Source organism: Dermacentor andersoni, chromosome 2, assembly GCF_023375885.2.
Source record: "Dermacentor andersoni chromosome 2, qqDerAnde1_hic_scaffold, whole genome shotgun sequence".
Classification (NCBI taxonomy): Eukaryota; Metazoa; Arthropoda; class Arachnida; order Ixodida; family Ixodidae; genus Dermacentor; species Dermacentor andersoni.
In genome coordinates this window covers 168,910,378-168,926,481 of record NC_092815.1, presented here as the reverse complement: position 1 = coordinate 168,926,481, position 16,104 = coordinate 168,910,378, and positions in this window count along the sequence as shown.

Sequence of the window (16,104 nt, the reverse complement as noted above, 5' to 3'; positions counted from 1 at the left end):
CTGATACCCCTGCGCTAAATTTTTCGTGGTAGGCTAAAAGTTATGTAAGGTTCAGATCTCTGGAGTCGCCTATGGTGATTTCTTGAATGGTCCTAGTGCTTTTCTGTCACATTCTGTATGATACATGAGCGAAGGCACTTGGCGCCCCCCTCTTGAACAAGGAATTGTAAGCAGGGGCACTGAGTCGCCGAGTGCCTTCTTCAACACGGCATCGGCTAGTTCGTTGCCATGTATACTACAGTGACGCGGGCATCTATTGAAATATACTGGTGGCTGTTCTCTTTCGCTAGAGCGTATAGGTTGACCGTTTGAATAGCCACTACTCTTTAGAAACTTTCTTTCATTACATTTAGAAGTAGCTGCAGAGTCGGTTTCGGGTGCCTGAATATTACGCTTACTTGAGGGGGCTGTCGCGAAATACAGAGAACTGCCTCTCTCATTGCCACTACGTCCGTGCCGTCCCAATGCTTTCATTGCACTCCCTCCAGGTTCGCATCACGTTATCAACCGCTTTGAAACCCTTGTGAGGGCTTATGTCGTGCATGGTTATCAATCACCACGTTTGCTTACTCAGCCTCTCCGATCATTCCAGTTGTGATTACATCAGTACTTAAAATTGTCGAGTACGGTGCTAGTACATTGAGAAACTGTGAGTTAGAATATACATAGTGAAACAGCGACATACTTTGTGATCAGCATGGCTCGTCATTGTGTATATAAATATCACCAGCACCCGCTTTACTTCAACAACCGTCAGCGGAATCTGACGAGTATTGTCATAGCGAGCTTCCTGGAGTACAGATAACGTTGAGCGCGGCACGTTTACATTAGCATAACACTGACTGTTCTCGTTGAAAGAAAATATTCGTATTTGGCAAAGACACATACGTTTGCGCTTATCGATCCTTTCGTCGGAGCAGTTTGCTCTGAGGAACGAGGTGGGGCTTGCGCGCCTTACGTTGTCTCAGCGAAAGTTGACGAATATGAAAACAATACTTCTGCCATGCTGCTGTGCGATCAGCTATCGGAAATGCGACGGCGTGTTTGCTTAGGCGCTGAGCTCTATTCGTGATTCAAAATGTGGAGCGGCAGAGGCAAGACGCGTGGAGTATAGCTGGATGTCAAATTAGTGAATTAAGTTTCAAGAAATGTAATGAATATGTGCGGCCAATTTCAGGGGCTGCTGCTACATAACGACTCCCTGTGTTTTCGGCACTTCGCTATGCACGGCTTTCCTCAAAAAAAAAAAATTGCTTAACCGCCACTGTTGTATCGCCAACTTCCAAAGAACGAACATCATCATCATCATCATCAGCCTGATTACGCCCACTGCAGGGCAAAGGCCTCTCCCATACTCCTCCAACTACCCCGGTCATGTACTAATTGTGGCCATGTTGATCCTCCAAACTTCCTAATCTCATCTGCCCACCTAACTTTCTGTCGCCCCCTGCTACGCTTCCCTTCCCTCGGAATCCAGTCGGTAACCCTTAATGACCATCGGTTATCTTCCCTCCTCATTACATGTCCTGCCCATGCCCATTTCTTTTTCTTGATTTCAACTAAGATGTCATTAACGCGCGTTTGTTCCCTCACCCAATCTGCTCTTTTCTTATCCCTTAACGTTACACCTATCATTCTTCTTTCCATAGCTCGTTGCGTCGTCCTCAATTTAAGTAGAACCCTTTTCGTAAGCCTCCAGGTTTCGTAAGCCTCCAGAAAGAACGAACGTCAACCCCGAAATGTCTGACAGAGTGAGTATCGCTCTTTAAACGGAGACATAAGTTGTAGCGCCGCTTCTTGGTATAGGGAGTTTGTCGCACGTTATCCACACAGATTCACGCCAAGTCACATGCAAATTGGCACCTTCTCTGTCGCCAAAGTATCAACTATCATCGGGAACGCACTCTTGAATAACTGCGCCGAAGCATAGCCGGGTGACGGCGACCACACCAACAGCACACGAATGATCGAAGCTGAACCTTACGCGCCAATGGCATGTCAAGCGAGCGACTAGCAATAATACGTCTTTGTTACAAGCTATTACAAGGTACACAAAACCTACGTTCCAAGCTCCTGGCAGCAAGGACATATATCTCGTAACTGAACAGATCCGGGGTCGAAGTGCCAGGAAATAAACAATCAGATAGTGACAACACAAAGGAACGTTAATAGGTCAGAAACATGCCAAAGCGCTTCTTCAATGTGCTTGCCAAATAAAGAACGAAGACCGAAACACAATCATTCTAATTTAATTCCTTAGCGGAAGGTTTGTACACCTTGGATTACATTCCGTTACCCGCTCTAGTACAAACACCGTATTGGCAGCTTTCACGTTTCGTCACGGACACAACTTATAACCGTGCCAGTGCACCAGCACGGCGGCTACGATGATGTCAGTGCAAGTCGATACGATACGATACGATGCCCGGTCAATTTGTAATGGACGTAAGCAAGGAATGGATGTGTCACCGCGTGATCGAAGAAGGCAGTGCCCATGGAATTGCCATGAAAAAGGTCTTGATCCGATCGGTCCTAAGTAAACAAAAAAAAGGCACTACAATAACAACAAATTTTCTTTTACTCCGTGACTTGCGTGTCCGCATTTTTCGTAGCGATTAGGCAAGAAAATAACTTCGTTCTTAAATCAAAAATGCTTGATCAAGCATCAGATTTATTTAGTTACATATAAGAGTCTATGTTGTTTCTGTGCCATATAGCAGGGCTAGTGCGTTGTACAACGCTACAGAAGCAAACTTAAGAAGTTCTAGATGTGTTTCCGCTCACAGAGCTAGGCGTGATGATAGGGAATTTTGATAAACACCAAAAAATTTTAAGAAATGAATGGCCGGACATGGTCTGATGATAGTATGCTCTAATCCTCACCGATCTGCCCAGGAAAGTGCCAATGAACTAGCACGCCGAAAGTGTGAGCACTGTGATGTCCTTCCTTTCGAGGCCTTTTTCCTCTGCACACTTATCTCTTCTACGCTTTTACTGCCGCCGCTTCTTGCGAGATGTGGTGGTTGCGGGACAACGACTCGGTCAGGGCTGTCCACCTCACGACAGACGTGTCTCGCAGAGCGCCACTGTTGTCTCTTACGCAAAGCAGCGTGCAGAAGAACGCACTCGCCCACGGGATATATACGAAAACAGAATAACAGAACGTGAATCAAAGCGTTTCTCGTCCCTGTAGAAACGTGCTAGCCCGAACAGCATCTATAGCCTACGACGCGCACTTTCCGTGCGTATGCGCTGAACTAGGCGATTGGAGACATCGCATGCCTGCACAACACAACGGGATGCAAGAAAGCCAAAAAGACTAAAAAGCATGGAATAATGTAATTGCCATCCGCAGAACTCGCTGCCAAAGGAAACGCGAAAATGGGCAATCTCTATCTCCTTGGTCGTAGCAACAGTGACTGTCATTTCGATCAGCGCTCATTCTCGATTTTTGGGGCTCCCGCAAGCCTACTCGCCAATGAGGCAACGCGCTCTGCGCCTGCCTTCGTACGCTGCCGTCCGTTCCGCCTCCAGCCCACAAGTAATAGGCAGCGGGAACTTTTACACGGCAGAAACTTCTCTAGCCGCACCTTTGCCTCTTCGTTCATGAAGATGCCAGAGAAAACGGCAAGTTACGGAAAACAGGGTTGCCCCGCGGGCGTACTATTCTTCCGATCAGCGAGGGAACCTTGCATCGTCGCTTGTGCGCCTTGGAAAGAAGAGAGATGGAAAAAGAACCACAGCGCTATCTAACGTTTCCGAGAGGTTGATGCAAGTGGCGCAACAGAAATTTCAGTTTCCCTTGCCTTGTGAGCAACAAGAAAATGTGGTTCTGTACCAGGGGTAACGTTATAAAAGAAATAAAAAAAGGAACAAGAATATAGTGACGATGGTTCTCTCCCTACCGGGCTATGTGAGCGCAAAACATAATCAAGCTATTTCAATCGGGCGGAAAACGTTCGAGAATAGGTAGACCCCGGCGAGGTGTGTGCTACGCTTCTTCAAGAAATGTTTCCGGGTTGATTGAAGTAGATAAGCGAAAAGGTAATGCTATGCAGCATAGATGTATTGCGTGCAGCATATACCTAACGCACTGTAATGACTTCGTAATGGGGACCCAAACAATAATTATACAATAGAGTAAGCCATAGTATTCTTGGCTATTTTGTGGCTACCGAAACGCAAACGGAACCCGGCGTGAAGCGCGGTTGTTTTTGCGGATAACGAGTTCTATGGTAACTGCACTACATTACATGCACATATACATATGGTATGTGCTTGGTGTCTACTTGATGTCGGATGACTGATGAGGAGAAATATGCTGAGCCATGACAGCGAATAAATAAAATGCCTCTTTGCCTAATGCTGACTCCGACTGCAGTTAGTACAACTTCAAAGGCAAAAAAAAAAAGCTATTAGGAAAAGTGACCGATGACTGGCGCTCTTGCTTCCAGTTTGAGTGCCATCTTTTGCGACATTCTGAGATAGCATTCAAAAGTAAGCCTTTAGGATGAGCTGCTTTTTCCGGCCACACCCGCTTTGAAATATGATGAATCATGCTTGGCACTCTCCTTATCTGTGTGTTCGGGAGCAAGAGCGCTGCCTGTTGTGATTTCGCCGTTTCGGTCATCGGTCACTTGTCGGTCGCCGGTCACATTTAAATGCTTGAGCATTTCTGTGCCTACTCAACGAGCAAACCCTTCTGCCTGTCGGTTAGACCGTCCTTCCTTTCGTCACCTACTACGATTGCTTTCGAGATAGGGTACGCAGCATCAAGCGATTGGACATTCATTCCGCCGGTCGCTTCAACACGACGGTTTTGGTGCTTGATGAATTGACATTTTGGTGCGCCTGGTTCTCAACTATTTTGTCACTTGATCACTCTGCCCGTTTCTATTTTTCAGGCTAGCTTATTTCGGTAAGTGATTTTCCTTTCACCTGCAAAGCTTTGTTTCCTAAATACACGTACAGGTTTGCAAGTTAAATCTTTATAAAACTTCATCGTAAACGACAAATTTCATGAGTTGTGAAGGGCTAGGCCTATGGTGAGAAGTCATAGCGACGATATTTTTAACGCGAGAACGTAACACCCACGTCGTAGAACGGTCAAGAAGCAGTCGTATCGTCTTTGATATCCGGTATGGCTAAGTGCCATCCCAAAAAATCTATATAACTGTCCTTTCTGAAATAATGCAAAGGAAAAACGGGAAGGGTAAATTGCATGCAATATTTGATGTTTCCTATAATGTTAAAGAGTCACTAGGCATATTGTCAGGATATGTGATTTATCTTTTATAAGCAATGTTAGAAGCATACTAAAGTCGTTCTGTATCACTTTCTCTTCTGACATTGCCCAAGACTAACTTTTAATTCATACCAAAGCAAAATAACTTTCAAGGTCAAGATTACGCGCAAAAGACATGAACCTGCGTTAGTGGTCTTGATACGAATATTAAGCGCTCTTGCGGTGTACTGCGCCCTAGTTTTGTTAGTAGCATGAGCAGTCAGCCCTCGCATGCTTTTATGCATACAAGGTGGCGAATGTGACGGAATTGGACAGAGCACTCTACCTTGCTTCACATTTGTTAACGGAACTACAGGACAAATATGTCTAATACACAACACACCTCAGGGAATTTTCGTAAGTCCTGTAGAAATTTTGTCGTATCCCAATTTTTTTGCTCCCATCATCGCAAATATGAAAGCACAGCTATGCAAACATACCTTGGCCTATCAGCGCCGCAGGCCAGGATATCTTATTGACGGGCTATTTTTTGATGTTTTTTTATATTGTTGGGCTTATAACATGTCACTTCATATCTCATACCATAAGGGCCATGGAAGAATGACACCAAGGACAACATAGGGAAATTACTTGTACTTACTAACTGAATTAAAGAAATGATAAATTAATGGAAATGAAAGTGGGTGAAACAAGTGGCCGCATCTGGTTAACGATCCCCCGTCTTCGCATTACGCGTGCGATTCCCTACCTCCGCCGCCAAAATTTGTCAGTGGTGGCGCGGGCTAACGCTCTAAGGGTTAGTTCTAGTAACAAAAGCATAAATCATAATAAAAGTATAATTCGTAATAAAGCATAAAGTAATAAAAGCATAAATCGCACGCGTAATGCGAAAATGTGGGATCGTTCCCAACCTGCGGCAAGTTGTTATTTTATCCATTTTCATTTCCCTTAATTTATCAATTCCTTAATTCACTTAGTTAGTAGAAGTAATTTCCCCTATGTTGTCCTTGGTGTTATTTTTTGTTGGCTTGTTATGGTATGATAAATTAAAATGGGGACCGTCGGTTAACCAGCCTTTCGTCTCATTCATATCTCATAGTTAGGCGATGCGCATTTGTATTTCTTCCTGTTTTATTTCTTAGTTACCGCAAGACGGTCTGAGTGACTGCCGTTGAACAACGCACAATTACTAGCATATTTATTTTTATTTATTTATTTATTCCTCAAATGCCCCTGGAGAGGGGTTTTACATGAGGGTTGGGCTGCTTCAAAGAAAAATGTGTTCGATGGCAGCCCTGAACGCAGTCGCACTGGAGTGGTCCGCCGCTTCTTCAGGCAGATCATTCCAGTCTCTCGCTGCACGTGGAAAAAACGAATGAAGATGGGATGATGTGCGCGCATGCGGGGGTACACTGACTTTGAATGATTGGTCAGGGATGAATGGTGGTGAGCTGGCGATGTGACGCTGTTACCAATCGGGGCATGATAAAACTTGTGATATGGAATGAGCCTCGACACTTGACCACTTACCAATTTCGAAGTGGCTGGCACTGCGTAACATTACCTTTGCTGGACTGTACATTCCAAGAATTTAGCAGCCGTATTTATTCACTGAGATTTAAAACTAGTGGCAAGGAACGGGGAACAATTTTTTTTCAACGTAAGCTGTTATGAGCTCATTCCAATAGCTGGTTCGGTTGGCGATTATGTCCGCGGCCGCCGCCTCCGCTGCCGGTGTCCGGGATCCGTAGCAGCTATTGCCAGGAACGAGAAAAAAAAAAAAAAAAAAAAAACAGTTCCCATCGGGATTGAAAGCGGGCCCGCTGCATGGAGTCATCTACTCTACGACTGAGCCACGCCAACTTTTTGTTTCTTTATTACATGGGACTGAATCATAATCAAAATAAGAAAAAATAAAGCGCTACAGAAACTTAAGGTGACTGAAACCACATTCAAAAGTCAGGCAAGCACCTTCAAGTGTCCCAAAAAGGCAGTCAATCCGGCGTTGTTCCTTGTGCGGCATAGACACTACGAACGTAGGCAGCAGATTCCCGAAAACACGACCGATTGCTTCGAGGTGGTTCAGCGTACCTTGGTTCAACATGTCATACGGTGGGTCACATGGATCTTTACTAGGTAGGAAACTAATTGTGTATGATGAGATAACTGAATCTTCTTGAAGTGTTCTTTGGCGAATGTCCCAGAAGACCACGGCATCCCCACAATTTACAAAACAGGGATCAATCGTTTCAGCATGTGGATACAACACCCCCTTTTTCTAAGCAGGCTCTGACAGGAAGGGTTGCCGAATGTATCTTAAAGAAAGTTGTGTTGATCCCTGGAGGGATGGTCATTCGACGGACATGCTTAAGCACGTCTAGGTAATAACATTCCAAATAAGGCGCACGATAATGGGGAAAAGGAAACAATGTGTATACGAGTGCAGCAGAAGTTTCTTTGCGGGAGGCAGTGCAAATATAATTCAAAATAAAGAGAGCCTAAAAAAAGAGAAAGCCTTCAGCAACCTCCTTCAGAAAGCCCCAATCATCTAGTGGTGCATCTATGACAGATAAAGGCACAACTATTTCTGAAATGTAACTGATTATTCGAAGTTGTAACATCCCTTTTAGAAATTGACTGTTTACATAACGAAAGAACAAGAATCGGGAGACAAGTTGCCTAACCGAAACATGAACTAGCCAAGACACCAACGCATAAGAGAAAAAGAAAGGCTATCACGCCACATGGCCTCAACAAGTGAGCTCCATAGATAGATAGAAGATGGAACAAGATGGAAAGCTTGCAACATAAGCCACGAGCAGCGTAATACCTGCAGGACATATCTGTCGCTGTTTTCTGCAAGTCAGCGTACCTTTGCGGACGCTTCTTCCTGCCTGCTGTTGCTCTACCGCCGCCGCCGCCGCCGAAATGCGCGTTAGCAAGAAAAAAAAAGCGCGGAAGAAAAAGCACGTTAGGAAGAACTTGGCGGCCACGCAAGCCGCAAGGGAAAGCGTAGTAGGAGAGGAGGAACGTGTCGCTACTTGGCAAAAGCCGATCTAGAAATTTTACGCGCCACTTGCCTTGCGATGTGAGATGCGCACCTCGTAGCGTGTATACGTGGGCCCGTTGTATTCCAGCTACATATTATTACACCAGCTGGGTATGCCATGTAGTAGCTACATAGGTAGCGTTACAAGGTAGACAGAGAAGTCTTGAGGAAGACGAAAGAAGATTATGGAGATATACAAACATTAATGTAATGAGAAATGCGTATGGCATTTCTGATTAATTCAAGCAGGCTAGGTGACTGTCACCGTCCCATTTAAAAGGAAATCGTATTAGGTCGCCATCATCAATAGCATCGTATCGTGTCATTACATACGCATGTGACATGCGCGCCGTGTAGCGTCGATACGCTCAAACTTTCCATTGTAGTTTCGTTATAATGCGCCAGGTGTCCCGACATGTCGCGGTTGAGTATAGCAGTTCCATACTGCATGTAGCTGGACCTGGTTAACTCAAGCAGGCTAGATGACTTTCTCCGCACGCCGGTTCAGAAGGGCTGCCAATAAAACCTAATTATTATCATCATCAACAACAGCAACGTACCGTGTCGCGGGTCAAAGGATGCTACATGTGCGCCACGTTGTCTCGATACCAGTGTCAGGTAGAAGGACTCTGCCTTTGTTTACGCTTCGGTACAGGCAGAGTCCTTGAATGCTTGAAAATCATTGAAGGATTCTCGTACATGTTATGGCACCTTCTCACAAAGTACGAACCGCTGCCGAAGAAATGAATCGTGGAGCTACGCGCGCGGCTGCAACCAGGCAACAATGGGCTCAGCAGATCGCTGTGCAGAGAGCAGGATAAACGGCAGCTCGCCGTCGACGCCCGGCGAACAGTTGAGGTCGTTCTCGTGAAAACGACGCGGAAAGACATCGCGGCGAAGACTGTGTAATGCGTGCTGCAGAAAATGGAGCTCCTATGGAGCCGCTCCTCTAGCTTACGCTGTGACTGTGCTGGGTGTGCGACTCAGGCCTGTGAGGCTTTTGGATTGGACAACGGGCCCAACAGAAATATCCGATCAACTACTATAGCTAGGGTACAGAAACTGGCCAGTGCCGTTGGCCGGGAGTTCATACGTAAAAGGCCTAGCCCTACCATATTGCCTAAAGTGAGACGACAGGTCACTAATTATCAATTGCTTTAGCAAATGAGCACTCCCTATGAAACGTTGACTGAACATATACACCTACATAAGAAGCTTCATATTTATGTACTTTATTTAGTATGTCTCAAGATGTCTCATGATTCTTGCGTATAGAACAGAAGAAAGCTTTTGCAAGTTATTAATGCTGCCTTGTAACTAATGCAAGTGGGATTTGCTGTTTTCAAGTCGGCTTGCTATGACGAAACAAAATTTTAATCCGGACTAGCTTATAATAACGGGATAAAGGCGGGAGCCTTAATCTAATGGAATTTGAGAAGTTAAAATGTGTGGTCTGTCCGGCACTAACTCTGCTTCGCTTTCTTGCAAAGTATGCAGTTCATAACAGAAACCTAACTTTTTTCAGTTGTGCTTGTATCGATAATACAATATCCTTTCAGTTGCAAGTATCTCTGTTTGGCTTCTCTGACTATTGGTCTATATATACTATAGCAGCTATTGTCATGAACAAGGAAATGGCTTCGCGAACTGCGGATTGGTGGAGGATAGATTTCTGCGCTCTAGCTTTAGCTCACGGAGTTCTGAGGCGCGTAAAAACAGCTGAGGAAGATGTGTTGTCATTACTATGGTATAAGCATAACTATAATTTGTTTAGTAATTTACTTATTCATTTATTTATCACTGTACGCACAGCGCCACGAATGGCATTACTCGGGGGGGGGGATATAGTACAATTAAGTGGAACAATACAGATGAAGTGTCATGGGCATAAAAGATTGCGATAACACACATTAAAACAAGCACTGAAAGTGGATGCAGACGAGAGTATAACGGAAGGCCGTCTGGTCGGGGTGATGCACACTTAGAAGGAATAGGCCCGGACACCGCCCCCAATGGTTTAAAAACGTAAATATCTATTTTAAACCATGGTGGTTAGGGTCCAGACCTCTTTTTTTAAGTAAGCATTGCAAGAATAAATCGTAGGAATAGAAAGCAATAATTTTGGCATCAACATAAACATACGTCTCAGGGCCTAGTAATTACGTAGCAATTACAGGGTCTATAATATATTCTTTGTATTAGACAGAATTCACTTTCGCATTAATTACATTGCCCACGTAAATGCTCTACTGGAGCGACAAGAAAAAGTTATAATTTTCGGTGGTGATCACAACTTCTCACGAGAGTTGGTTCCAATTCAAACTTGTCCGGGGAAAAAATGGCATATTATATCTTACAATCTTGCACCTTATTTCTTTAATTTTTTGGGCATGGTCTCGTCGTAACGAAACATAATCAGGATGAAGTAAGTACGCTTCCCGTCGTGTAACTGTTTGAGAATGAAAAAGGCTATGCAGAAATTTCAGTTTTAGCATTTTCCTACGTTTACCTAATGAAATACAGCCAAGGTTCTCCTTAGCACGCGTTACGCTGAAAAGACGTGTAATTTCAGAAAACATATCGCACTCCTAAATTTTGCACTGTTCCTATTCGCTGAATGTCATTTTTGAGCAAGGGATCCCACATGGTGCAGGCGTTTTCATGTGCGCACCTAATATATGATGTAAACAAGAGCTGTTTTATTTCTGAAGGAAACTGCGTGGTATTTCAACGCAGGAAGCCTAATGTCCGGCATGCTTCGGCTGTAATTTTTTCAATGCGGCGGTGCCATGATAAGTCGGGGGTAAAGATGACGTCAAGGTATCTGCACTCACACGCGGGAATTAGCTCAGTAGTGTTTAGGAAGTACTTGTGCTTCCTAAAGTACTTGAAGGCGGATCGCGTTTTTTTTTTTTTTGTAAACGACTTGCGCACTGTTTTTTTGCAAATTGATATGCGTGCCCAAATCGCTGCTATATACAGCTACGCTGCTCAATTCATGTTGCAAAACGGTACAAACGTGTTGATTAGTAATAAAGCAATAAATCACACGATCATCTACGAACATGCGCACATAGGAAGGTAGGTCAGCATCTATATCATTCATATAAATTAGTAATAGCAATGGACCCAAAACGGACCCCTGTGGCACTCCTGATGTAACATCAACCTCACGAGATTTCTTGTTGCTAAGACCTACGCACTGACGTCTAGTACTGAAGTATTCTTTGGCGCAGGAAATTACTAAGTGATTAACATTATACCATGAAAGTTTTTCAAGCAATACCTGACTAAGTACAACATGAAACGCTTTCTGGAAATCCAAGAATATGGCATCAATGGAGCAACCCATGTCTAGTGCATTTGCTAAATCATGTGTTCATTCTGCGAGTTGGGTAATCGATGAATAGCCACGTCTAAAACCACGTTGATTAGGGCTTAGCAATGCGTAGGTGTCGAGGTGGTTTATAATGCTAGCAAGTAGGATTTGTTCGAAAATTTTACAAACGCAATTTGTTAAGGAAATAGGTCGATAATTCAATACATTACTACGTGGTCCTGATTTGCCTACAGGTACAACATTGGCTATTTTCCAGTCCTCAGGCAGGGTGCTCAGTTCTAAAGATTTAGTAAAGATGCCTTTTGGATATCGAGACACAGAAGGAGCACATAAAGAAAGAAAAACAGGAGGCAAATCATCCGGCCCAGCCGCTTTAGATTTACCAAGGCGCTGGAGTACCAATTCAATTCCACTTGGGTTAATGACAACAACATCCATCCGTTAAGTAAATTTTGTGCCACAGTTCAAAAACATTTCACTGTCATGCGGGCGCGTCCCGAATACAAAAAAAATTAAATTATGGGGTTATACGTGCCAAAACCACTTTCTGATTATGAGGCACGCCGTAGTGGAGGACTCCGGAAATTTCGACCACCTGTGGTTCTTTAATGTGCACTTAAGCCCAAGTTCACGGGCGTTTGCGCATTACGCCCCCATCGAAATGCGGCCGCCATGGCCGGTATTCAATCCCGCGACCTCGTGCTCAGCAGCCCAACACCATAGCCACTGAGCAACCACGGCGGGTTTCCCGAATACTGTACGAAAGAATGAATTCAAGCAATTGGCTTTACCTGTGCTATTGTGAACAGGTGTGCTATCTTGGTCAAATGAGGGTACTAAAATTTCGTCTTAGCGGTTCATTTTGTGAAAATTCCAAAATTCTTTGGGCTGCTCCATCATTCTTGAATTTAAAGAGACAAAATATGAGTCTTTTGATTGTTTCGTAGTAATCTTTAATTCGTTTGTTGTTCTTTTTAGTTCCTCTTTCTTGAAAGATGTCGGATTTATTTTATAAGCTCTATAAGCACGGTTTCTCCTCAGAGCAATTCTGCGTACTTTCTTCGTGAACAATGGCTTTATTTTACTATGCCTTGTTGTCAGCCACCATGAAGGCCCAAACTGCTCACGCGCCTCAAACATATTGTTCTTCAATACGCACCAAAGTACACTGACTCCTTCCGATTCGAAAAACATTAGAAATCTGTCAAAGTATGCGTCTAGTGCAAATGATATCCTGTTTACGCGCGCTTTCTTGTAGCCGGAAATTTGCTGGCGTCCACTACTTATTATGTTTGCATATCTGAGATTCATCTCACACAGAACAATATTGTTACGAGCCATCCTTGGTAATACAAGCATGGATTGTACTGCTGAGGGTATGTTGGTAAAGAAAAGATCTAACACATTCCGATCGCGAGTGGGCTGTGTACCTAGCTGTGATAAACCGAAGGAACTGCATATATGTATCATCTCTTTGATAGTCATATCCCCTGCTCTAGACGCAATGCCTAAGTTGGACCACTCCATCCTTTGTAGGTTAAAATCACCACCGACAACAAGGCACTCAGCATTAATTGTTTCAATTGTACTTGTTAATTTGGCCAGTACCTCAGATTGATTTCCAGAGGGTCTATAAAATGAACATACGGAGAGTGTTTTTCCATCATCTAATATAATTTCTACCCAAACAGCCTCGCTTTGCCCGACATCAATATCTATCTTACGCGAAAAAATATTTTTATCCACTAGTAGAAAGAGGCCACCCCCCTCGGCTGTTACGGTCTTTTCGATAACGAGTGTACTGATGTGGAAAAACTTCGTAGTCGCTAATACCATTGTCGAGCCACGATTCAGATCCAAGGACTACAGAAAAATCCCCATTGCCCTGCTAGGATGGTTACGGGAGGTGCAGCCGTAAACGAGACACGACATTGGGATCGCGCCAAACTTCGATGGCAATAATGCTCGAAAGGCGTTCCGTGCGCGCGGCAGCGAGAATAGTGATACGTGTACTTATCTTTATCGGGCGACCACGTTTCGCCGCTTAACAAATGCAATCGCACAGCGCGGGACGCGCCTGCATGTATCCGACGTTTCTGGAAAGTTATCGATGCTTCTACCCGGCTGTCTGTTGTCGCCGAACCTTGTGTTATCTGATTTCATCGCGTAGCGCGAATGGTGTAGAACTTGTGGAAAGCACGCGGGTCCAAACGATTAGTCTGGAACATTCCACGACTGCTCTATAAAAGCCGACGCGCTTTACCCGCTGAGCAGATTTTCGACGATCGCCGAGCGTGTTCGCCGCTATCGTTGCGCTATAAGTGTAGCCTGTTTTGTGGGCACAGGTTCGCCCAATAAAAGTTAGTTTTCTTGTTCACAGTATTGCTACTGTGTTCTTTCTTCAACGTCACCACCACGTGACATCTGGTGGAGGTGCTTGTGCGTTCATGTACCGAACGCCCCCGCAAAGCCGCGATCCAAGCCCTAAGCCCGAGGACAAAACCGACACCGCCCAAGACCAGCGTGCTAGCCGCAGACTGCAAGGCCTGCCCCCAGAGCACGGACTTCTACCTGAGGCGACAAAGAAGATCGTGGTCAAGACAACCTCAATGGCTGCCCCAGCGTCCCCCGTTATCCTACAACAACCCCGGGACCCACCGACCTTCCATGGAGCAGCGACTGAAGACCCGGAATCTTGGCTGGAGACCTACGAGCGAATCGCGACATTCAACAACTGGGACTCCGACGACAAGCTGCGGCATGACTACTTCGCCTTAGAAGACGCCGCCAGAACGTGGTTTGAGAACAGGGAGTCGACCTTGACTACGTGGGACCTGTTCCGTAGCGGCTTCCTGTGCACCTTTACAAGTGTCGTGCGCAAGGAAAGGGCCGAAGCTATGCTGGACGCCCGAGTGCAGCTACCAAACGAGAACGTTGCCATCTTTACGGAAGAAATGACCCGTCTGTTCCGCCACGCCGACCCGGATATGGCCGAGGAAAAGAAAGTTCGCCTACACATGCGTGGTGTGAAGGAGGAACTTTTCGCCGGGATGGTAAGAAGCCCACCGAAGACCGTCGAAGAGTTTCTTCGTGAGGCGACGAACATCGAGAAGACACTCGAAATGCGGAACCGGCAATTCAACCGCCGTACAAGCTCTACCCCCTACGCAGGAATTCAATCACTGGCCACGGACGATCTGCGCGAGACCATCAGGGCCATTGTGCGCGAAGAACTGCGCAATGTCTTGCTTTCGTCGCAGCCTCAAGTGGCTTCGATCGCCGACATCGTAAAAGAAGAGGTGCACCGATCGCTTGGAGTTCCTGAGGTGCAACCAGAACCACCGCAGCCTCAGTCGCAAGCGATGAGCTACGCCGCCGTCGCTCGCCGTCAAGGTCCCTTTCCACTACCGCGCCAGGGCCCCGTAACGCCGCAATTCCGTCGACCACCACCGCCGCCGCCAGCACGCCCACCCGTCGCCCAGCGCAGCTACCCGAGGAGGACTGACGTTTGGCGCGCTCCTGACCACCGCCCGCTCTGCTACCACTGCGGAGAGGTAGGTCACGTCTACAGACGATGCCCATACCGAGAGATGGGACTGCGAGGTTTCGCCGTTAACGCGCCGCGTCCACAGCTTGGAGAGCGCCCACGTGACATCGCCGACTACCTCGCCGCTACTCAATGGAGCTCTCGACGACCGTCGCGTTCGCCATCACCAGGCCGCTACCTGTCGCCGCAGCGCCGACCATACAGTGGCCCAGCCCGGGGCCGGTCAGCGAGCCCATATCCGGAAAACTAAAAGCAGCAACCGATGGAGGTGCGGTTGCTGTTCGTCGAACTGACGAAGATCCTCCGCCGCCGACGAAAGCACCGAAGAAACCATCTCGACGACATAATGACGACGCGCCACCGTCCCGAGGAAGTCAGGAAGCCAAGACTGCACCGACGAAAGACGACTTCACGACGCGACGTACTAGCTTCAATTCAACACGACGCAGCCGTGATCCGACGCCAAGACCCAACTGCAACGCAAAACAAAGAACCACCGACCTCGACGTGCTTCTAGACGGCCACGCAGTCACCGCCTTAATCGACACAGGCGCCGATTTCTCAGTCATGAGTGGACACATCGCCGTCCAGATGAAGAAGGTTAAGACTGCATGGGGAGGCCCTCAAATTCGGACCGCTGGAGGACACCTGATTACGCCGACAGGAATGTGCACGGCAAGAATTACCATTCACGACCGGACTTACCCTGTCACCTTCGTTATCCTCCAACAGTGTTCACGAGACGTCATTCTCGGTATGGACTTCCTGGACCAACACGGCGCAATCATCAACCTGAAGTCGAAGTCAATAACGCTGTCGGAAGATAAAGCGATACCGCCGGATAGCCCTCGTAGTCACCACGCCTTGAATGTGCTCGAAGACCAAGTGAGCATCCCGCCCCGCTCCAGCATTGTTATTTCGGT